Source organism: Carcharhinus amblyrhynchos, chromosome 10 (genome assembly GCF_965287045.1).
Source record: "Carcharhinus amblyrhynchos chromosome 10, sCarAmb.v2.hapA, whole genome shotgun sequence".
Taxonomy (NCBI): Eukaryota; Metazoa; Chordata; class Chondrichthyes; order Carcharhiniformes; family Carcharhinidae; genus Carcharhinus; species Carcharhinus amblyrhynchos.
In genome coordinates this window covers 26,340,883-26,365,161 of record NC_137333.1, presented here as the reverse complement: position 1 = coordinate 26,365,161, position 24,279 = coordinate 26,340,883, and the positions used below count along the sequence as shown (strand labels likewise).

Here is a 24,279-nt window from a genome sequence, read left to right as displayed (position 1 = left end):
CACACAATCTGAACATTAGGCTGCCGAACTGACAAAGGAGAATAATGTCTATGCCTGTGCTAAGGGGAGGTCATTCTCTCCCAAGCATCCAGTGAGGAAGCATTCATGATCTCTGAATATTGTAACCTGAGGATGATGCTCTGTGCAATGTAGGCTGTCTTTAATTCTGTATTTTCCCCATTCTAGGTACCAGTAGGAAAAGGGGGAGGCCAGCCCAGAAGCAAGTTGCAGGCCCTGGAGAGATGATGCGGAGCACCTCTTCAGACCTATAGAGCCATCACAGTGCTCATCTGCACCAGCCCAGAAACACTCAGCTTAGTGGCTTCCTAGGTTCAGCTCAAGCTCATACACTGGTGCTCACCTCACAGTCACATATCCAAAGCAGACCGAGACAGTGACAGCAGAAGTCTCTAGCACATAGAGCGCTGCCAGAGAAGAGGCCCCTGTTAAATTGGCATCAAATAATGAGACCCTGGAAGCAGTCATGGAAAAGATACTGCATATCAAAAAGATGCACGGGAATATCAGGAAGAGGTCTTCAACAGTGTGGCATGAGAGGCAGAGGTGTGCATTCCCATGTTCTCTGATGTTGTGGCTCTGGATGTGACTGCATGGAGGTCTCCATGGGGAGAATGATGGATGCCATGGAGACACTGGTCCAGCAGACGTGAACCACATCACTCTAGCTATGGATACGGCTGTGCAGTGGGGGATAGGGCACCTCTGCCCCCTTCCTAATACCCTTTCTCTTCAGAATTAGAATACCCGAAGGAGCATCCAAGATTCCCCAACAGTGTTCACACATCCTGAATCCCCTTTGCCTGTGATCCCATTGACTGTAACTCCAGCTTCTAAGATCGCTGGGGGTGTATCTGCCCCAGAACAGAAGATCAAGAGAAGGCCTGAGCCTTCCAGTTGTCGGCCCTTCTGAGGGCCCTTACCAAAGTCACTGCTGACAAGAGGACATTTTAGTGAGGAGGCTGCCTCCACTTCTGCTGTAGACACTGGGGAAGCACCTAAATGTAATGGTAATTTAAGAAAAATTTAAGTAAGTTAACACTGGTGGCATGGGAGTACATTCATCGTATATAGTTTTAGCACATTAGTAAATATATATTTCATATCACGGGGTTCTCCTGGGCTTTCCTTGTTGCTGCTTGTGTTATTGGCTGCACGCACTCCCCTCCTTTCTGGGAGGCACTGAAGGCTGGGTTGAGGCATTCCTGAACGATGCCTGTGCATTAGGCTCTTTGCCAGGGCTCATGCAAGCTATGTGTGAGAAGTTTCCCACTCACACTATTCTCCTTCCCTCCACTGTCCTCTCGGCCTAATAGACCTTTACCAAATGAAGATAGGTTTTTCCAAAAAGTAATTTATTTCTTTCCTAGTGTTACAAAGCCAATGCATAGAGTGGACGTGTCAAGCCCCAATCCATCTCCTAGCCTGCTCCGATTCAATTCAAAATTCATGGTCCATGGGACCATGGATCCAAGCTGCCAATGAGCCATTAGACCTGATCCTGATGTTACATTTGATCTTAGCCAAAAGGCAAAAAAACTGTCAGAGTGAATAACTCCCCCAATGAGAACTAATCCTGCCACAGCTGGACCTGCATGCTCCCACTGCCGCATCCCACTGCCACCTCTCGCAGCCATAGTACCTTCTCTGTTCATGCTCCAGGTTCCGGCAATGACAGAACTGACTCCTCCCTCTGAACACTCCCTAATCCCGCATCTCAAAATTTCCTGGTTACTCAACCCCTTCCCTGTTCCACCTACTCCTATGTCTCTTGCTGGCCAACTTGCTCCCTCCACTCAATCATTCTTGTTCAGCGCTTCCCCACCCCCAACCTCAAATCTTCCAGATCACCTCTTCATGTATTTTGATACTTCAGCATGCCCCAATGAGCTCTGACTCCCCAGTGTCTTCTAGCTCGCCTCCCCCATATCTTCTAATCCCCCTTCCACTGCATTGCCCTCCACCCACCCCGACCCCTGTGTTCCAGAACCCCCATCACTTGATCTCTCCTTAGCACACACTATACTAGCATCATGTGGTCCTCTGGAGATATAGGCCACGGATTCTCGGTGAATGATCTAAATCTCTCACCGTGTGCACGCCAGGTTTGTCTGAATTCCTGCTGGTGAAGCAGACATTATGCCAGGGAAGGGAGGGGGAGGTGGGGGTGGAGTTAATTCTAGTCTATTGGTGTTTTAATTCAAAAGAAGTCTCACAACACCAGTTTAAAGTCCAACAGGTTTATTTGATAGCAAAAGCCACTAGCTTTTGGCGTGCTTGCTGCTCCTTTGTCAGGTGAGTGGGAGTTCTATTCACAAACAGGACATAAAAAGACACAAACTCAATTTACAAAATAATTTGGTTGGAATGCGAGTCTTTACAGATAATCAAGTCTTAAAGGTACAGACAATGTGAGTGGAGAGTGTTAAGCATAGGTTAGAGATGTGTATTGTCTCCAGACAGGACAGTTAGTGAGATTTTGCAAGCCCAGGCAAGTCGTGGGGGTTACAGATAGTGTGACATGAATCCAAGATCCTGGTTAAGGCCGTCCTCATGTGTGCGGAACGTGGTTATCAGTCTCTGCTCAGCGACTCTGCGCTGTTATGTGTCGTGAAGGTCGCCTTGGAGAACGCTTACCCGAAGATCAGAGGCCGAATGCCCGTGACCGCTGAAGTGTTCCCCAACAAAAAGAGAACACTCTTGCCTGGTTATTGTCGAGTAGTGTTCATTCATCCGCTGTCATAGCGTCTGCATGGTCTCCCCAACGTACCATACCTCGGGACATCCTTTCCTGCAGCGTATCAGGTAGACAATGTTGGCCAAGTTGCAAGATTATGTACCCTGTACCTGGTGGATGGTGTTCTCACTTGAGATGATGGCATCATGGTGATGATCCGGCGTGTCTTGCTGAGGTTGCTGTTACAGGGTTGTGTGGTGACGTGGTCACTGTTCTCCTGAAGGCTGGGTAGTTTGCTGCGGACAGTAGTCTGTTTGAGGTTGTGCAGTTATTTGAAGGCAAGAAGTGAGGGTGTAGGGATGGCCTTGGCGAGATGTTCATCTTCATCAATGACATGTTGAAGGCTCCGAAGAAGATGTTATAGCTTCTCCGCTCTGGGGAAGTACTGGACGACGAAGGGTACTCTGTCCGCCATTTCCAGTGTTTGTCTTCTGAGGAGGTTGATGCGGTTTTTCATTATGGCGATGAGTCGAGCGCCAAATCCTGTTCTCATGAGGGCATCTCTCAGCATATGAAGGTGTCTGTTGCGATCCTCCTCATCTGAGCAGATCCTGTGTATATGGAGGGCTTGTCCGTAGGGGATGGCTTCCTTAACGTGTTTAGGGTGGAAGCTGGAGAAATGGAACATGTAAGGTTATCTGTGGGCTTGCAGTACAGTGAGGTGCTGAGGTAACCGTCCTTGATGGAGATGCACGTGTCCAAGAATGCAACTGATTCCGGAAAGTAGTCCACGGGGACTCTGATGGTGGGGTGGAACTTGTTGATGTCATCATATAGTTGTTTCAATGATTGTTCACCATGAGTCCAAAAGGAAGAAAATGTCGTTGATGTACCTAGTGCATAGCATCGGTTGAAGGTCCTGTGCAGTGAAGAGGTCTTGTTTGAAACTTGTTTGACAGTTCTAACGCGCCACAGTGAAAATCCACACCGACTTCCTTAGCAGACAAACATGGGACATGGTGGACAGAGTACCCTTCGTCATCCAGTACTTCCGCGGAGCGTAGAAGCTACGACATGGATGAAGATGAACATCTCGCCAAGGCCATCCCCAAACCCCCACCTTCTTGCCTTCAAACAACCTCACAACCTCAAACAGACTGTTGTCTGCAGCAAACTACCCAGCCTTCAGGAGAACAGTGACCACAACACCACATAACCCTGCCACAGCAACCTCTGCAAGATGTGCCAGATCATTGACACAGATACCATCATCCCACGTGAGAACACCATCCACCAGGTACACAGTACATACTCTTTTAACCCGGCCAACATTGCCTACCTGATATGCTGCAGGAAAGGATGTTCCAAAGCATGGTACATTGGGGACATGCAGACGCTATGACAACGGATGAATGAACACCGCTTGACAATGACCAGGCAAGAGGGTTCTCTTCCTGTTGGGGAACACTTCAGCGATCATGGGCATTTGGCCTCTGATCCTTGGGTAAGCATGCTCCAAGCTGGCCTTCACGACACACGACAGCGCAGAGTCGCTGATTAGAGACTGATAGCCGAGTTTCCCACACACGAGGAGGGCCTCAATCGGGATCCTGGGTTCATGTCACACTATCTGTAACCCTCACGACTTGCCTGGGTTTGCAAAATCTCACTAACTGTCCTGCCTGAAAAAATACACATCTCTTTAACCTGTGCTTAATGCTCTCTCCATTCATATTGTCTGTACCTTTGAGACTTGATTACCTGTAAAGACTCACATTCCAACCAAATTATTTTGTAAATTGAGTTTATGCCTTTATTTGCCCTGTTTGCGAACTGAACTCCCACTCACCTGGCAAAAGAGCAGCAAGTGCTCCGAAAGCTAGTGGCTTTTGCTACCAAATAAACCTGTTGGACTTTAACCTGGTGTTGTGAGGCTTCTAACTGTGTTTATCCCAGTCCAATACCAGTATCTCCACATCGTGTTTTAATTAGCATGCATGTAATGCAAATTCATTTCCCGATGAGCTTCAGAAGATAAGGCGACCCACCATTCACTCAGCACGAATGTCAGGACTACAAGTTCCCCATCAATTGTTGCTGTCGGGAAATGGATTCATTCCGGTATATTCTCCACGCACCCACCCCGCCCCCGCCCGCGCCTCCACCCCGACACAATCGGGAGGGGATGATTCTGCCTAAATGGTTGATTCTAAATGACCTCTAAGTGATTCTAACTGATCAAAAAAGCACTCATTGTGCTAACAGATGTTTAGGTGATGTTGTCAACACCTTCCACAACCTGATGACCGATAAAGTAGAATGAAATCCCAATGATTAATGGGATTTTAACTACGCAGCACCCTTCATATTCTTTCTGCTCTATTTGGGATTTCAGCAGTTTCCTGTTGTAAACAATGACAGAATTTATCCTGAGTAAAAGGTTTGGTCCTCCGTTCCATGGCACTCTTTTCTCCTGAGCCAAGAAACTACTGACTAAAAAAGAACTGTTCACAGATAGATATTGAAAATAATGATGCGTTACCAGTGATAGATATGATTTAGAGAATATCTCTTCAGCACAGCAGTGAAAAGTCAGAATAAATGCTGACTTCAGGAGCAAACATGTTCACAAGAAATTTTTCACAGCAATAAGTGGTTTCTGGTTCTTATCAGGCAGCTGAAGCCATTCCATTACTCGTTACTATATGTGGCCACAGGGATGAATTCAACAACTGTCACTGGCAGTGCCCTAATACAGAATGTGAGCTTCAAGGACTGTGTATTTTTTCAGTAATGAAAAACGCACCACTTTATTTGCTGGGTGCTACTGCTGTAGATTCATCAAGTGCTCAGAGGTCATTTATAGGAAAAGGTTCAAATAGACAAGACTGCTGTTATTAAGTATTTTTCTCTTGCGATTTTCTGTGAGATTAAGAACACTTTCTAACTGTGAAGTTAGGTGTACTGCTGTTTGTCACGAATCTTTCTCCCCTAGCTAGCAGGGAATGTCCAAGGAATATTAACGACTTATAGGCAGTAGTTGCCACAATGTTTGAAAAACTGCCCATTTTGAGGTGATTTAGCTATATTCCATTTTAATAAGTTAGCAACGTTTGAAACCTGCTAATAAAACCACATACACTATTGTGATGCCATTCTCTGTCGTATTTGAATGTTGCCATGGCAATTGACTGATATTATATATCTCTTAACCAATTGGTTGAAGACCTTATGGAAAGTGATGCAAGCTGAAAGCTGATTACAGTCTTAGTTTGCAATCTGACCCTGAATTTTAGTGAACATTGCAATCAGCAGGTTACATATGTTGAGCTGTTCTGTGAATCTTTAATATATAAGTACCACTGATGACCCTTGACTCTCAAAATATTTGGATGAAAAGCTATGGCGAAATAAAAACTAAAGCTATGCCTTATCACAGATCTCTTAACCTTGACAGAGGTTGGCTGAGCTGGAGCAAATTGCTGCAGTGCATCTTGTAGATGGTACTGTTATGAATGTGCCAGCAAGTTCAAAGCCACCATCATTTCAGAAGGTATATATGAATCCCAATCATGAGATTAGCAGTTGTAGACATACCAAAGAAATATATCGGCTTGCTAATAGGAACATTTTGGGTTGACAACTGCACTATTCAGGGAAGATATATATATATATATTTAATCCTCGGGGCCAAATATACAGGGAGAATCTTCAAAGGGAAACAATATAATTGGCAGCCTTTTCGTGAAGCAGGTTGCAGCCTAAGGGCAGAGTCTAGCTAGAAACCTTTGAGGAGGCAGTTAAAACCCGTATCTTTGCTGAATCAAGAAGAGATGTTCCCTAAAATAACTACTCAATTGCATATAGTGTGATGACAATAAGTTGGCCTTTACTCATTTATCTGTAAGTGGGTCTATAAATTTAGCACAGTGGTTAGCACTGTTGCCTCACAGTGCCAGGTACCTGGGTTTGATTCCCGGCTTGGGTCGCTGTCTGTGCAGAGTTTGCATGTTCTCTCAGTGTCTGCATGGGTTTCATCTGGGTGCTCTGGTTTCCTCCCACAGTCCGAAAGATGTGCAGGTTAGGTGGATTGGCCATGCTGAATTCTCCTTCAGTGTACCTGAACAGGCACTGGAATGTGGCGACTTGGGAATTTTCACAGTAACGTCATTGCAGTGTTAATGTAAGCCTATTTCTGACACTAATAAATAAACATTAAGCTTTATTGAATTAGATGTTGTTTGGGAAGAGGGAAATCCCGAAAACGTTCAGATCTTCAAGTGCTTTGGATCAAAAAAGGTCATTTCTACTTCAACTGTGTGGGTGTGTTTTTGTACCTGGTGCAAGTTCACAGAGTTAGGAGTTTTTCTAGCTTGGCAAACCCAACATTTAATAGGTCATAATTTTGGTTGGAAATGTGGATTGAAATAATAATTGGGGTGGATGACCCCAGAGTGGGTGTGAAGGCTGCCAGGTGGTAAAATGGGCAGGGCACAAGGCCAGCCTCTGTGCTCCGGCGCTGTGTTTTAATTAAATAAAAATGGTGAAACCAAAAACATCCTTCCAGCCCTCATCCCTCACGCCCCAAAAAATTCCTATACTCTGTTCATGCCAATCCATGCCCATGGTCCCTCCTACATCTTATACCAACCCATGAGCCTTCATACACTCATTCCAACTTAGTGACAATTTATGCCACCTCATACTCCCCAGCCACCACTATTTGCTGTTAGCCCCTTTGAGTCAACTCATCTACTATTCTTTGACACTTCTTGGACAACATCACTGTCCTTTAACAGTTTGACAATTCCTTGACAACTTTGACACTTGCCACATAACTCAACAGTTCCAATGAGTGTCTAATAAGTGCACAAATACATTTAATTATGACAATCCCAAAGGGTGCCTTATCTCTCCTAAAGATGGCCTAGTACTCTATCCAAAGGGGAGCCCAGCCATCCAAAGAGTCCACCACATTCAGAGATCCTCTGACCTGATCCGTTTTGCACATACAAGGATATATGCAGCTAAGGTTCAAAAATGAGAAATCAATGGAGGCAGCTAACGATTTAAATGGCCAGCTGCCTCTGCAAATTACATATGTATGAACCCTGTCTCGACTCGAACTGCAAGCTGAAGAAGTTGGGAAATGCTGGCTTCCAGGGCAGAACTTTGAATTTTTGGCTGTTTCTAGGACTTTTGCCACAATGGAGAGGCCCTTCCTTGTGGTGAAAATCCAGGCCTAGGTTTCCAGTGAGAGCATTTAATAAGGAATATTTTTGGAGCAACAAAGGGGAGAACTCCATACCAACAAGAGACCAAGACCCTGACAAAGAAACATCAATAGGCAGTGACATTGGGTTCCACATTACGTCTCTGTTTGAGGAATCAAACCAGGGTTTTTACTATACCCCGACTAGAGTGGAACAAGGGAAATCTACTCCTGCCATAAATAAATCAAATTTATCTTTCTCAACCTCCAATCTGTATTCTTCAGTGGACCAAAAAAGGAATTTAAGGTCTGTAATGTTTCATGATTTCATCTTCAAAAGCAAGTGTAACAAAGAACTTTCAAAGTGCTGGGGCTGAGGTGATTGGCCTCTAATAATCCCCATGATTCTTTGTGCTAGCTATAACAGTAAAGTGTTTTGCCCTGATTCTTACTGGCTTCAATTGATGCTCTTTGATACCACACTCAATGAAGTTTTACCTTAAAATCAAGTGCAGCAAATCTCAATGTACCTCTCGAGTTCAGCTTTTTCGTCCTTGTTTGGAGAAAAACTTTAATGAAATCTGGTTCTGAGTAGCCCAGGTGGAACCCAAACTGCTGGTTACCATGTGACAGTGCTGTCGACAATACCGTTTATCATAGTAACTGTAAGGAGGCTGATGGGGCAGTGTTAGGCTGCATCAGATTTGTCATTTTTTTTCTGGAAAGGGCATATCTAGGCATTTTCTGCCTTAACAGATAGATGCCAGTGTCTTAGCTGTATTGAAATAGTTCGGAAGGGGCATAGGTAGTTCTGGAGAACGCATCTTTAATATCACTGAGGGGATGCTGTCAGTGCCCAAAGACTTTGTTGTCTCCCATGTCTTCAGCCAGTTCTTGATTTCTCATGAAGTGAACTGAATTGGCTAAAGACTGGGGGGTATATCAGCAGGAGGCTGAGATGCACATGGCATCTTTGCTGAAGATTATTACAGGAGCTTCAGCCTTGCCTTTTGCACTGATGTGCTTGGTTCCCCCGTTATTGAGGATGGGGATATTGGTGAAGCCTCCTCCTCCAATCAGTTGATTAATTGTTTACCACCGTTCATGGCTGGATGTGGCAGGACTGCACAGCTTAGATCTGATCCATTGGTCATGGGTTAGCACTATGACATGCTGTTCCTACTGTTTACTATGCACACAGTCCTTTGTTGTAGACATTTTGGGGACAATTCTCCCAACCCCTTGCGCTGCTCTTTTTCTCAGCTTTTCTATCACAATTTCATACATTGGAGTGGATTGCTTAGCCTTTTCAAAGGGCAGTTAAGAGTTAACATATTGCTGAGAGGTTGGAGTCGCATGCAGGCCAAACTTGGTCAGGATAGCAGATTTCCTTTCCTAAAGGACACAAATAAACCAGATGGGTTTTTATGGTTACCATTATAGAGACTAGCTTTTTAATTATAGATTTATTCATTTACTGGATTTCGAATTTCATCAGCTGCAATGGTGGGAGTTGAATATCCCCAGGGCATTCACTGGGACCTCTGGATTACTAGGCCAGTAATATTACCGTTACACCACCATTCACAGGGAAGTAGGGCACTGCTGAAGCTTGCATTGTGCATTCACTAACCAGTTTTCACAAATATTACAACAGACGCAGGACCTTCTTTTAAATATTGAAATAATGCCTGCCTGTGTTCCAGATGACTGCTGGGGCTGCCTACATAAAAGGTCTTATGTAGGCAGCCTTTGACAAATTTAACAGTTGCTCAGGCACATATGTAGATCAGGTGTCTAATTGTTAAATTCTTCATTCTTTTGATCATTTTTAAATTGCAAATTGGTCACAACAATGTTGAATTTATTCCCCAAAATGTCTCTGCCCTACATAGAAAGCTGTATGACACAAGCTGTGGCACTTGATTCACATATGAATTTTGTCCTGCTTTTGTTGTCAGTTCTTCATGTTTAATGACGTTTGCCTGGCGATGCTTAATTTCATGCATCAGCCATACCTGTTGAGCCCAGAAATTTCCTCGGAACGAGTTCCCCATAAAATGAGAGTGTCGTAAAGCCATAAATACATGATATCATCACAAAGACATATTGTTCTGGAAAGTCCTTGTTCACGGACATTTATGACAGACAACAGTTTAATGGTCAGTAGCTTGTACGAAAGTACAAAATCAATTTTGACTTCTTAATGAAATATCATATCTCTTTCAGCGATTCATCCTAAGTTCAGGCTTTCCCTGAATATGAGAGCTGGTTTGGTTGCGTGCCACCATGTGAGGGGTGGGAGTGAATATTCTGACTTGTTCCCTTGCATAGCCTTCACCGTGACATTGCATTTTGGACCAGTCTGTGGACTGACTATGGTGTATGGGCTGCACGGTAGCACAGTGGTTAGCACAGGGACCTGGGTTCAATCCTGGCCTCAGGTTGCTGTCTATGTGGAGTTTGCACATTCTCCCTTTTTCTGCATGGGTTTCCTCCGAATGTCCCCGTTTCCACCCACAATCTAAAGATGTGCGGATTAGATTGATTGGCTATGATAAATTGACTCTTAGTGCTGGGGGAACTAGCAGGGTAAATAAATTGGGGTACAGGAATAGAATCTGTGTTGGATTGTTGACAGTGCAGGCTCAATGGGCCGAATGGCCTCCTTCTGCACTGTTGGAATTCTATGATTCCACGACTACCTCGTGGACTTTCATGCACCAGGGACTACACTTTCAGAATCAGATCACAACAATCAGAATTCATAACCAAAGTTACAGCAACATCTCCTGATAAAAGCTCGGTTTTTATTCTATCTAAATGCAGAGCGGAGAACAGCTCCGACTGCAATAATGCATTTTGCAGCAGTACAATCCAGGCATGAATGACAGGGCAATTACCCAACATCCCCATTCTGGCTGAGAATAGTGGGATGTCTATCCACCACATTTTCTTTGGTTATGTTCCTGAGAAGTATCTTTGGTTGTATCCCTGTGTCAAAGTGCCTATGCAACAACTTGCATTTTATTTAATTTTAGTTTCAATACCAAATCAACTGGTGAAGAACATACAGTAATAGTGGTGGGGAATCCTGATGGTTAAAATGAAAGGTATTGATCATTGAGTGAAAAATCACCAGAACATGTGGCTTACATTGCACTTTAAAAACAAATTGATGGTAAAAGTGCTTTAAAATGTTTCATCACAAAAGGAACATATAATCACATTATTCTTTATAATTCACTGTTCTACGTAACAATGGTTTAGTGTTTTAAGTGGCTTATAATCCATTTTGGAACTTTGTCTATTATGTTTCTTTAAACGACTGACATTAATTTTCATAGAATATGGGCAAAGTGCTTTCTTTGTTTCTACTTGATTCTTCCAGGAAACAACTTTGAAGAGGGTATCGATCACAGAAGGATTATGTTACATAATGCCTCAGGTACAGACACCAGCAGAATTGATCAATATTGTCTGCAGAAAGAATGTCAATTACTCTGACCAGTGAGGTCATCTGTGATTCAATAATGCTGCATCCAGTTACCACACAGGAAGGTCGCTCTCAGAGTATTTTGTTGAATTACTTTTAAACAGTACTACACTAGTGGTGCCTTACTGGTGCCACTGGCTCCTGACGGGAAGCCTCATGTTGGCATCAATAATGAATTGAATTTACTGTATTATGGCTGGGAGAACATACTGCAAAATGGTCCTGGTAAATCTGGCACATTTATTTTGGCATTCTGAAGTTGCACAGACCTTAGTATTTTCAATTGCTTTAGAATACCAGTGACAACGCTGAAAATTACCATCCTTATTATAGTCCAGTTTACATCGAAGCATACCCCAGCACCTTCCCCACATCCCCACCCCACCCTGGCTGATGAATCAGTATTCCTCCATGTGGAAGACCCCTTGGTGGAAGCATTGAGGGGTGGCAAGGATGCAGAATATACTCTGGGTAGAGGAATTTAATGTCCATCACCAAGAGTGGCACCGTAGCACCATCACAGGCTGAACTGGCTGACTCATGAAAGATGTAGCTACAAAAACTGAGTTTGCAGCAGGTGGTAGGGAACAAGAGAGAAAAACATATTTGACCTTATCCTCACCAGCCTGCCGGATGCAGATGCATCTGTCCATGACAGTATCAGCAGGCGTGACCATCGTAGAGCATGGAGGCAAATTCCTGCCTTCACAATGAAGATACCCTCCACCATATGTCACACTACCACTGTGCTGACTTCAAATTGTAGCACTGTCGACCATCAACAGCAACAGAGTTGTACGCAACTACAATCTTTAACTTCACGGCCCAGAATGTCCTCTACCGTATCATTACCACCAAGCCAGGAGATCAACCATGGTTCACTGAAAAGTACAAAAGGGTATGCTGGAAACAACACCAGGCTTACCTAAAAATGTCAACCAGGTGAAGCTTTAACACAGGATTACTTGGACTATCCAGAATGACAAGGGCAGCGATGCATGGGAACATCACCACCTGGAAGTTCTCTTCCAAGCCACAAACCATCCTGACTTGGAAATGCATTGTTGTTCCTGAATCAAAATCCTGGAACTTCCTTCCTAACATCACTCTGTGTGCACCTGCACCACATGGACTGCAGTGGTTCATGGAGGTGGCTCACAATCATCTTCTTAAAGACAATGAGGGAAGGTTAATAAATGCTGGCCTAGCCAGTGAAGCCTCATCCTACGGATGAAAAAAGAGAAAACTATGGTTCAGTAGTCACACTGAGGCTTACAAGTTTGCAGTTTCAAATCATGCTCCAGGTATTTGGGCACAAGGATGAGCTGACAGTTCTGTGCAGTACAGGGGAATGCTGCACTGGTAGAAGAACTTTCTTTTGGGTGAGATTTCAAACTGGGGCTCCACTGGCCCTTTCAGTTGGGTAGAAGACACTCTGTGGCAATGTTTGAAGATGAGTAAGGGAGTTCTGCCCCAGCTCCTGACTAATATTTATCCTGAAATAACATCACTGAGATATATTTGGTCATTTTCTCATTGCGATTTGTTGGACCTTGCTGTGTGCAAACTAGCTGTTACCCTTTTTAACGTTCCAACAGTGATTGTGAAGCATTTTGACACAGTGAGGAAAAGGAAGGAGCTAGAAGGCCTGAATATTTGGTATCTTTGCCACAGATTTGAAGAGTTCAACAAGAACAAAGAATATGACACAGATGGAGGTTGGGCCTGAGTAAGTGCTTAAAATACAAAACCATGTTTGGTTACAGCTCCAATTTAAATTGTTGCTATAAGTGCAACGTTTACTCTGTTGGTTTTGATGTGTGCTTATCAGAGTGCTGATGGGGAATTAAGTTTTATCATTGTCAACTTCAAGCATTCCCAGGTTAGGCAGCACACTTGTATTCACAATGCCCCAATAACCTGTCCTCACTCTAACCACAGAAGAACATTTGTTGTGCTCCAGTGATTTTATTTCCATTTCCTGTGCCACTTTCCAGTATAGCCTTTTGAGTGATTTTTCTAATTTGTATCAATATTGTAGGCATTTTGTTTTGCAACAGGTTGGCATTCACTGAGATTTGTGTTGAAATAGTCCCAAATCATTTTATACAAAATGTTTGTGACCAGCAAAGAAATTTCTAACTGTTGGATTGGGCTGAATTTAAAAGGCTGGTATTCTATTACTCAGCCCACAAAGCTGTATTCAGTTCTTTTGGTTATGCCCCTCTTCAGCTAACAGCTTATCATTCAACTACTGAAATAATCATCGCCAGCAACTACTATATCTCATTAGCTCAACCACAGTCCAGTCAATTGTTACACTAAAAGCAATAACAAGTTATTTGATTTTTCTAAAAATTCAAGAGTAGCATAAATTGATCATGCTGTAAATATTAATTATTCTGGCAAAATCAATTTGGCAAATTATTCTACGATATATTCAAATAGTAGGGAGTGCTAAACTTGCAAGATGAGACTGGCTAAATTATGCACTATGTCCAGAATTTTCCCACCCCACGAGCCATGGGAATCGGAGCAGGCGATGGGTGGAACGTGGAAATTGATCATAGGTGGGAATTTATGGTTTTGGGACTAAAACCATAAAATCCCACCCTCTGTGCAGAACCTTCTGGTCTTCGAATATTTTTAGTTTTAAAGTTTACTTATTTAATGTCACAAGTAGGCTTACATTAACACTGCAATGAAGTTACTGTAAAAATCCCCTAGTCGCCGCACTCTGGCACCTGTTCAGGTACACTGAGGGAGAATTCAGCACAGCGAAAACAACTAACGAGCATGTCTTTTGGAGTGTGGGAGGAAACTGGAGCGCTTGGAGAAAATCCATGTAGACATGCGGAGAATGTGCAATCTCTGCACAGACAGAGACCCAAGTTGGGATTTGAACCCAGGTCACTGGCACTGTGAGGCAGCAGTGCTAACTGCTGTGCCACCCCATATGTGTTGGTATTGGGTCCATTTCTGAGTCCCACCACAGCATAGGTCAGCAGTCTGTCAACAGAATAAAAGAGTAAAGTTTCCAGGGAATACCCAATGACAAGGCCACCTTCATATTTGCCATCCAATTAAGGCCAATAAGTGGGATCGGGGGTAGGGTGGTGATGGCTGGAGGTGCAGGAGGTGTCCAGTTGGACTCAGTGCCACAAATGGTTCAATGACTTATTAGGATTTGACAAGATGAGTGGCAGGAATAAAGCGGGAAGGGTTGCCAACTGCGACTGGCAACGCACTGCAGCTCTAATAAGCACCTCCCAATGCTGAGTTTTGCCGAGTGTTGAAGCAAGGGTCGGGGGTCTCTCATCTCAGTTCTGATACCAATGGAAGAGGAGAGCCTGCCAAGTGCCAAGAGGACTCACCATAGCCAATAACAGGACAGGACTGTGTCAGAGAGAGGATGAATATTTCATGGATGAAACACAGCAGAACTTGGATCAGATATATGTCCTACATAGAATCCCTACATTGCAGAAAGAGGCCATTTGGCCCATTGAGCCTGCACTAGGGCTGGGGTGGGAGAAACTAAGTGAGGGATATCCCTCCCACAACAGGCTGAATGGTTTATTTCCATGCTGTAACCATTCCATGATTCTACAGAACCCAAGTGCAATTGCTCTCCAAAAGGCCTAAGGCAGCACTAGCAATAGGAGATTCCTTCAGATGCCTCTTGGTCATCAGCTGCTTCACCAGACTTCTAACATGGAAACACAAACTGCTTCTTGCCCCCAAAACTGAAGCTGCCCCGCACAGATGTTCCAACAAGCACCATGGCCCAAGTACAACAGCAAGGGGCACCTCCTTTGTCAGAGCAAAGGAACAAGCTGCTGCTTCCACATTGGTCTCAGCCACAGTGACGGCACCACCTAAAAACCTACAGAAGAGATAATATAAGTTGTTTTAGTGTTACTAAGAGACAAAAATAAGTGACTTTTTGATTGTATGTGGAAGTACGTGTGTATTATACACGTGAGGCAGAATTTTACTGTCCAGCCCGTCACGGGAATTGGAGCGGGCAAGAGACGGATCATGGAAAGATCTGTTGACCTTGGGCGGGATTTTCTGGTTCTGGGGCAAGTGAGGCCATAACATCTCACCTATAATTTCAATAAAGGATCCTATACTGACAACCTCATAATTTGATTTATTATTATCACATTATTAGCATACAGTGAAGAGTATTGTTTCTTGTGTGCTATGGAGACAAAGCATACCATTCTTAGAGAAGGAAAGGAGTGTAGAATATAGCATTACAGTCATAGGTATAGAGAAAGATCAACTTATTGTGACGTAGGTCCATTCAGAAGTCTGACGGCAGTAGGGAAGAAGCTGTTTTTGAGTCAGTTGGTACTTGTCCTCAGACTTCTATATCTCTTTCCCAACGGAAGAAGGTGGAAGAGAATATGTCCAGAGTACATGGGGTCCGTAATTATACTGGCTGCTTTTCGAAGGCAGTGTGAAATGTAGATAGAGTTAATGGATGGGAGGCTGGTTTGAGTGATGAACTGGGCTTCAGTCATGACCCTTTGTAGGGGGTGGCATGCTAGCACAGTGGTTAGCTTCACAGCACCAGGTACCCGGGTTCGATTCTCGGCTTGGGTCATTGTCCGCGTGGAGTCTGCATGTTCTCCCTGTGTTTGCATGGGTTTTCTCTGGGTGCGCCGGTTTCCTCCCACGTTCTGAAAGACATGCTGGTTAGGTGCATTGACCTGAACAGGCGACAAACTGTGGCGACTAGGGGAATTTCACAGTAACTTCACTGCAATGTTAATGTAACTATTACTTGTGATTAATAAATACATTTTAACTTCTTGCAGTCTTGGGCAGAACAGGAGCCATACCAAGCTGTGACACATCAGAAAAAATGCTTTCTATGGTGCATCTGTAAAAGTTGGTGACAGCCGTCGCAGACATGCCAAATTTCCTTAGTCTCTAAGAAAGTAGAGGCATTGGTAGGCTTTCGTAATAATAGTATCGGCAATGTGGTTAATTTTGCATCATTGAGTTTGCAGGAATGCTGATAAGCAAATGATGGGATTCAATCTGGCCATGAGCTAAGTCCAGGCAATGAAAAAGGTGTTATGGGATTTTGAGTTGTTTTGAGGGAATCTTGGCAGCATCCGATTATATTGTCAACTGGGCAAAAATGAAAGCCTACAATACAGCTGGGTGCCTCCTATGAAAAGCTGGAATAGATGCGGGGTTCCTGGGAATCCCTGATACTTTGCAACATGTAACCAGGGCAGACAGCTCAAGCTACGCATCCTCCTCGCTCTCTTCCTCATCTGAAGTTGGACAGTACTCGTATCTTTCATCTGTCTCTAGTTTCTCCATCAGTGTGGTTGTGCAAGGCACACTACATCACCATTATGAGCTATACCTTTGTAGACCCATATTGGAGGCCTCCCTCAGAGCAATCAAAGCACTGGAAACATACCTTTAGAAGACAATTGCCCTGGTGGCAGAGGTTTCAACTTTCCTCTACTCTTCACTGGGATACTAGACTTACATCATGAGCCATCTTCAATGGATATCTGTGGTCACCTAAGATCCATCACCAGAGGTTGTGTGTGCAAGTGAATACATGAGGGAACTGAAACTATCTTGGATTGAAGCAGCTGCCTGGGAACCATGCACCTACTTGTTTGAAGTGTTTACACTGGAGGTTTTACAAACATCCCTAACTGATGCCTGACAGAGCTGGTGGAAGAACTGTTCAAGGCAACTGTCGCTTTCACAGCCATGGATACTTACCCATTCCTTGGGGTCTTATCTGGGTGTTTGAGACCATGAGTGCTGCTGCCTTCTACAGCACTACTGCTCTGGGGCCTTTGAAGCTGACATTTTACCAATAACCCCTCCACTGAGGGCTGAGCCCTCCTCTGAAACCTGTCTATAGTCTAACCCTTGTGTGCAATGCCCTGCTGTCTGTGTTGTTTCTATGCTGATCCTCTTCAATATCCCAGCCTGTCATTGAGTAAGTGGATTTCATGCCCATTTGTGTATCTCACTGCTGCGGACTGCTAAACCCAGGAGTCCTGACTAGACTATGTTGTGGGAGTTCTGTTCATAAACAGGGTATATAAATTTGTGAACAGAACTCCCACTCACCTGGTGAAGGGGCAGTGCTCTGAAAGCTTGTGCTACCAAATAAACCTGATGGACTTTAACCCAGTATTGTGAGACTTCTTACTGTGTTTACCCCAGTCCAACGCTGGTATCTCCACATCATAGATTATGTTCACCCAAGCCAAATTACATCGTGTCTAATACTGGCTAAGACTGCAACATCAGAATAGATGTCTACCACTGCACTGGGTTTATCCCAGCCAAATCCCCCTCTCTATAGTGAGGATTACATGGAACTTCAGTTACACAATGGTGTCCCACTGAGCAGCCACTGCAGCTGAATTGCCAAGGTGCATTTCAGTGTGGGCACCTGCAACATTCCCAAGATCTCTTGGCTCTGTCAGTCTGCCGCTTCATTACTATTTAATTGTTCCTAATGCATACTTGCTGCTGTTGGGTGGGTAGCCATTGCTACCTTGCACCCACAACTTCAAGGAGACTTGAAGCTGGGGTTGGGTCAGGGGCTGAGCCCACCCATTGCACAACATTTGCAATTTGCTAAACCTAGAAACCCAAAATTTAAAATTTTCTACCTCCAATCCACATCATATGATTTCACTTCTGGAAACTGAGTTTAAAATCTGTCCAAACTAATAGGACAATAGTTTCCTCTGAAAATTGGACCTAAGTGTTCAATGTCCATTGTGAATACTTAGTATAATATAGTCCATGTGACTATTGTCCCACAACACAAAACCTCATGTTTATTTGACACTGATGATAAATTGGCACTATCACACAGGGAGACCATGGTCAGCTTACATTTAAACAAAATTTGCCCTTACAGCACCATTATTTTGCTGCAAAAATTACAGACTTTGCATTGGACTGCAGAAAATGCAAAAGCTTAATGTAGCAATTTGTTCAACATGCCAGAGCAGTCAGGTGCAAGAGTGAGGAACTGTTCATCAACTATTATTTTGTTCAACTGCAACTTTCTCAATGGTTACTTAAGAACAGTTGCAAATAGAGCCCCCCAGCCATTCATAGTTGTGTTTTTTAAAAATTCAATTCTCTTTTGATTCTGGGATTTAAATATGAAAAGAAACAGGCTCTCAAAAAATTAGCAGGCCACAATATCACAAAGCCCTGATGATGTCTACTCTGCAGACAGTAAATAAATTGGGGGGTGATGGAAGAGGCTCTGGCCACAATTTTTAAATCCTCTTTAGATATGCAAATTGTGTCATTGACTGGAGAATAGTTAAAGCAACCTGCTCAGGTCTAACACCAGTTAATCTAACACTGGTTGTGAACAAACAAATGCACTTAGTGAGCATTTGGAAATGCATGCGTTTAAGCTGTCAGACAGCAGTGATTTATTAAAGACAATAGAGTTTGCCGAAGAATTGCAGGAACCTATTTTGTGCTCCTGTCAGATTTGTTTTCCATTAACTTCAATGGAAAAGAAAATTGGTCAGGTTGTAAAATAGACCATCAATTCACTTACGCTCATTCCACGCTAATGCTCAAGATTTCACTCCCCAAACAGTTAACTGTAGGTGAATAGTGCATGATGTAACCCAGGGGTCAGTGCTTTTTGTCTTTGGCTAAAAATCATTTGGATATGTGCTGAAGAGGCACAGTCCAGAAATTTACTGACAGCCATGGGTCAGTTTGGTCACAAATTTCCCTGTGTTCAAGTTCCACTCCAGGGCTTGAGCACAAAAATGAAGGCTGACATTCCAGTGCGGTACTGAGGGACCACTGCCCTGCCAGTGCATCTTTTGGATCTGATGTTAAAATGAAGTCCCATCTTTCTTCTCGGATGACTGTAAAAGATTCCATGGCATGAATCTGAAGAACTACCTCTGGTGTCCTGGCCAACGTTTATCATTCAGTTGGCTTTATGAAACAAACAGCTTTTCTGGCCATTTCAACATTGCCGATTGTGGGAGTTTGCTAAGTGGTTATAGTGTTTCCTACATTACAATACATAGAACATAGAACACTACAGCACAAACAGGCCCTTCGGCCCACGAGTTGCGCCGATCACATCAATACCTACCAACCTACAGACCTATCTATAACCCTCAATCTCATCAAACCCCATATACTCATCCAGAAGTCTTTTAAAAGACCCCAGTGAGTTCGCCTCCACCACCACTGACGGCAGCCGATTCCATTCACTCACCACCCTCTGAGTGAAAAACTTACCCCTAATACAAAGAACAAAGAAAATTACAGCACAGGGACAGGTCCTTTGGCCCTCCAAGCCTGCACCAACCGTGCTGCCCCACTGAACTAAAACCCCCGAACCTTCCAGGGAGCATATCCCTCTATTTCCATTCTATTTACGTATTTGTCAAGACGCCCTTTGAATATCACTACCGTATCTGTTTCCACTATCTCTTCCGGCAGCGAGTTCTAGGCACCCACCACCCTCTGTGTAAAAAAACATGCCTCGTCGTCTCCTTTAAACCTAGCTCCTCACACCTTAAACCTATGCCCCCTAGTAATTGACTCTTCCACCCTGGGAAAAAGCTTCATTCTGTCCATACTCTCATAACCTTGTAGACTCCTATCAGGTCACTCCTCAACTTCTGTCATTCCAATGAGATCAGCATAAGAACATAAGAAATAGGAGCAGGAGTCGGCCATCTAGCCCTTCTAGCCCTTCGAGCCTGCCCCGCCATTCAATAAGATCATGGCTGATATGAAGTGGCTCAGTTCCACTTTCCCGCTTTCTCCCCATAACCCTTAATTCCCTTGCCTACCAAAAACCAATCTACCCGTGACTTAAATATATTTAGCGAGGTAGCCTCCACCACTTCAACGGGCAGAGAATTCCAGAGATTCACCACCCTTTGAGTGAAGAAGTTCCTCCTCAATTCCGTTCTAAACTGCTACCCCCTTATCTTGAGGCTGTGCCCTCTAGTCCTGTTATACTGCAAACCAAGTTTCTTCAACCTCTCGTCATAGCTAATGCCCTCCATACCAGGTAACATTCTGATAAAACTTTTCTGTATTATCTCCAAAGCCTCCACATCCTTCTGGGAGTGTGGCGACCAGAATTGAACACTATATTCCAACTGCGGCCTAACTAAGGTCCTATAAAGCTGCAACGTGACTTGCCAATTTTTAAACTCAATGTCCCAGCCGATGAAGACAAGCATGCTGTATGCCTTCTCCACCTGCATTGCCACTTTCAGTGACCTGCGTACCTGTACACTCAGATCCCTCTTGTGGGTTCTGCCATTTACTGTATATTTCCTATCTGTATTAGACTTTACTAAATGCATTACCTCGTATTTGTCCGGATTAAACTCCACCTGCCACAACTCCACCCAAGTCTCCAACCAATCTACGTCTTGCTGTATCCTCTGATGGTCCTTATCACTATCCACAAATCCAACAACCTTTGTGTCATCCACCAACTTACTAATCAAACCAGTTACATTTTCCTCTAAATCATCTATATAAATTACAAACAGCAAAGGTCCCAGCACTAATCCGTGAGAAACACCACTTGTCACAGTGCTCCATTCAGAAACACATCCTTCCACTGCTACCCTCTCTTCTATAATCAAGCCAGTTCTGTATCCACCTTGCCAGCTGTCCTCTGATCCCAAGCGACTTCACCTTCTGCACCAGTCTGCCATGAGAGACCTTGCCAAAGGCCTTACTGAAGTCCATGTAGACAACATCCACTGCCCTACCCCCTCATTAATCAACTTCGTCACTTCCTCAAAAAACTCAATCAAGTTTATGAGTCACGGCCTCCCCCTCACAAAACCATGTTGCCTCTCGCTAATATGCCATTTATTTCCAATTGGGAGTAAATCCTGTCTCAAAGAATCCTTTCCAATAGTTTTCCTCCCATTGACATTACACTCACTGACCTGTAATTGCTGGATTATTCTTGCTACCCATCTTTAACAAAGGAACAGCACTGGCTATGCTCCAGTCCTCTGGGACCTTACCTGTAGCCAGTCAGAATACAAAGATTTCTCTCAAGGTCCCAGCAATTTCCTCCCTTGCTTCTTACAGTATTCTATTTTCATTGTATATCCCATCAGGTCTTGGGGACTTATCTAGCTTAATGTTTCCCAAAAACTTCAACACATTCTCCTTTTTGATCTCAACATAACTCAAACTATCTACACACCCTTTCCCAGATTGATCCTCCACTAAGTCTTTTTCTTTGGTGAACACTGATGCAAAGTACTCATTTAATACCTTGCCCATTGGCTCCATGCAGATTCCCTCCCCCGTCCTTGAGTGGGCCAACCCTCTCCCTGGCTACCTTCTTGCTCGTTATATATTTATAGAAAGCTTTGGGATTTTCCTTAATTCTGCTGGCCAATGACTTTTCACAGCCCCTTTAGCCCTCCTTACTCCTTGCTTAATTTCTACTTTCCTTATACTCCACACTTGCTTCATGTGTTTCCAACCTCCTAGCTTTGACAAATACTTCCTTTTTCACTTTGACTAGGCTCACAATATCTCTTGTTATCCAAGATTCCCAAAACTTACCATAATTATTCTTCATCCTTACAGGAATGTGCCAATCCTGAATTCCTATCAATTTACACTTGAAAGCCTCCCACGTGCCAGATGTGGATTTGCCTTCAAATATCTGCCCCCAATCTACATTCTTCAATTCCTGCCTAATATTATTGTACTTAGCCTTCCCACAATTTAGTACCTTCACTTCAGCACTACACTTATCTTTATCTATCAGTACCTTAAAGCTTACTGAGTTGTGGTCACTATTCCCAAACTGCTCCCCTACTGAAATGTCGACACCCGGCTGGGCTCATTCTCCAATACCAGATCCAATATGGCCCCTTCCCTAGTTGGACGATCTACATATTACTTCAAGAAGCCCTCTGTACAAACTCTGTCTCATCCATGTCCCTAGCACTAAGTGAGTCCCGATCAATATAGGGGAAGTCAAAATCTTCCACCACAACAACCCTGTTATTTTTAACCCCTTGCCAAAATCTGCCTACACATCTGTTCCTCTATCTCCTGCTGGTTGTTGGGTGGCCTATAGTAAACACCCAACATTGTGACTACACCTTTCCTATTCCTGAGTTCTACCCATATTGCCTCACTGTTTGGGACCTCTGAGGTGGCCTCATGCAGTATAGCAGTGATATTCTCCTTAATCAATAGTACAACTCCCCTACCCCTTGTACATCCCTCTCCATCCCGCCTGAAACATCTGTATCTTGGAACATTAAGCTGCCAATCCCTTAACCAAGTCTCTACAATAGCAGCAACATCATTGTTCCAAGTACCAATCCAAGCTCTAAATTCATCTGCCTTATCCGTTACACTTCTTGCATTGAAATAAATGCACTTCAGTCCACCAAACCCTGTTTGATCAACAAGCATACCCTGCCTGCTTTTTCTCAGGTGAGTCTTACTGGCCCTACTCTCTAGTTCCCCTTCTGCTAATTCACCTTTGCTTTGGTTCCCACCGCCCTGCCAAACTAGTTTAAATCCTCCCGTGTAACACTAGTAAACATCCCGGCCAGGATATTTATGTCCTTCCAGTTTAGTTGCAACCCATCCTTCTTGTAAGGTCTCACCTGCCCTGGAAGAGATCCCAATGATCAGATACCTAAAACAAGCTGTTTGAGCTGCACTATCTTCCCATTTCTAGCCTCAATGGCATGTGGCACAGAGAGTGATCCTGAGATGACAATCCGAGAAATCCTGCATTTTAACTTGCTACCTAGCTCCCTAAACTGCTGCTGCAGGATCTCATCGCTCTTCCTATCTATGGTGACAGTGACTACACTTCAAAGAGTCGGTTGCAAAACACTTTCAGATGACTAGCGGTCATGAAAAGCAATATACAAATTCAAGTCTTTCTTGTTATAAAGATGAATAGGGAGCTTCAGAAGCAACATGGTCAGAAAAATGCAGATTAACAGAATAGATGGAAGGTAGCAGTTGCAATTTAAAATGGATAAGTGTGAGGTAATGCTTCTGGGAAATGTAAACGAGGAATGAAAGTACACACTCGATAAAAGTCACTGAATAACAAGACCAAGAGTTCAAATACATAATTTCTGAAAGCTGAAGTGTAAAACTCCAATCATATTTTGGGTTTTATGCAAAGGGCACAGAGTACAAAACAGTGCTAAAGTTGTATAAAACTATACTGATTGGCCATCATTAAGAGTAATGTCTGCAGTTTGAACACCCATTACAGAAAACATTGACCCATGGAGAAACATAGAAACCAGAAACAGGAGCTGGCCATTCGGCCCTTCGAGCCTGCTTCACCATTCATCGTGATCATAGCTGATCATCAAATTTAACATCTTGATCCCTCCTTCTCCCATAGCCTTTCCTATAGCCCCAAGAGCTATAGAGAGAGGTTAGTGAATAGTGGTTGAAGGAGACATGATTGCATCTTTCAGTAAAAATAGGATGAACAGAAATCTACAGGGCCATCGAGTGACAGAATGGTATTAGATTTAGTTTTAAATTGCTTTTGAAAGGAGCCGGTCCAGTCATGATGGCCCAAATGGCCTTGTTCTGCACTATAAATTCCTGTGGTTCCACTTCTTGAACACATGAAATGTGTAGGATAATAATGCTACCATGTTTTTATGTGCAAGCATTTCAAAGTGCTTCACACGATGAATTACTTATCGAATTGCAATAACCATTATTATACAGGAGCATAAGTACTGACTTTCCTATTTTTACAGAACATTAAAACTAATCAGCAACAGCTCCTTCAAGATATAGCTATGCATCGTGTGAATGATT

At 43.6% G+C, this 24,279-nt stretch overlaps 1 protein-coding gene across 1 annotated transcript in view; it reads right to left on the bottom strand.

The window, feature by feature from the left end:
- Positions 1-24,279, bottom strand: part of gpc6a (glypican 6a) — a 980,820-nt gene that overhangs the window by 360,959 nt on the left and 595,582 nt on the right. The window lies entirely within an intron of this gene.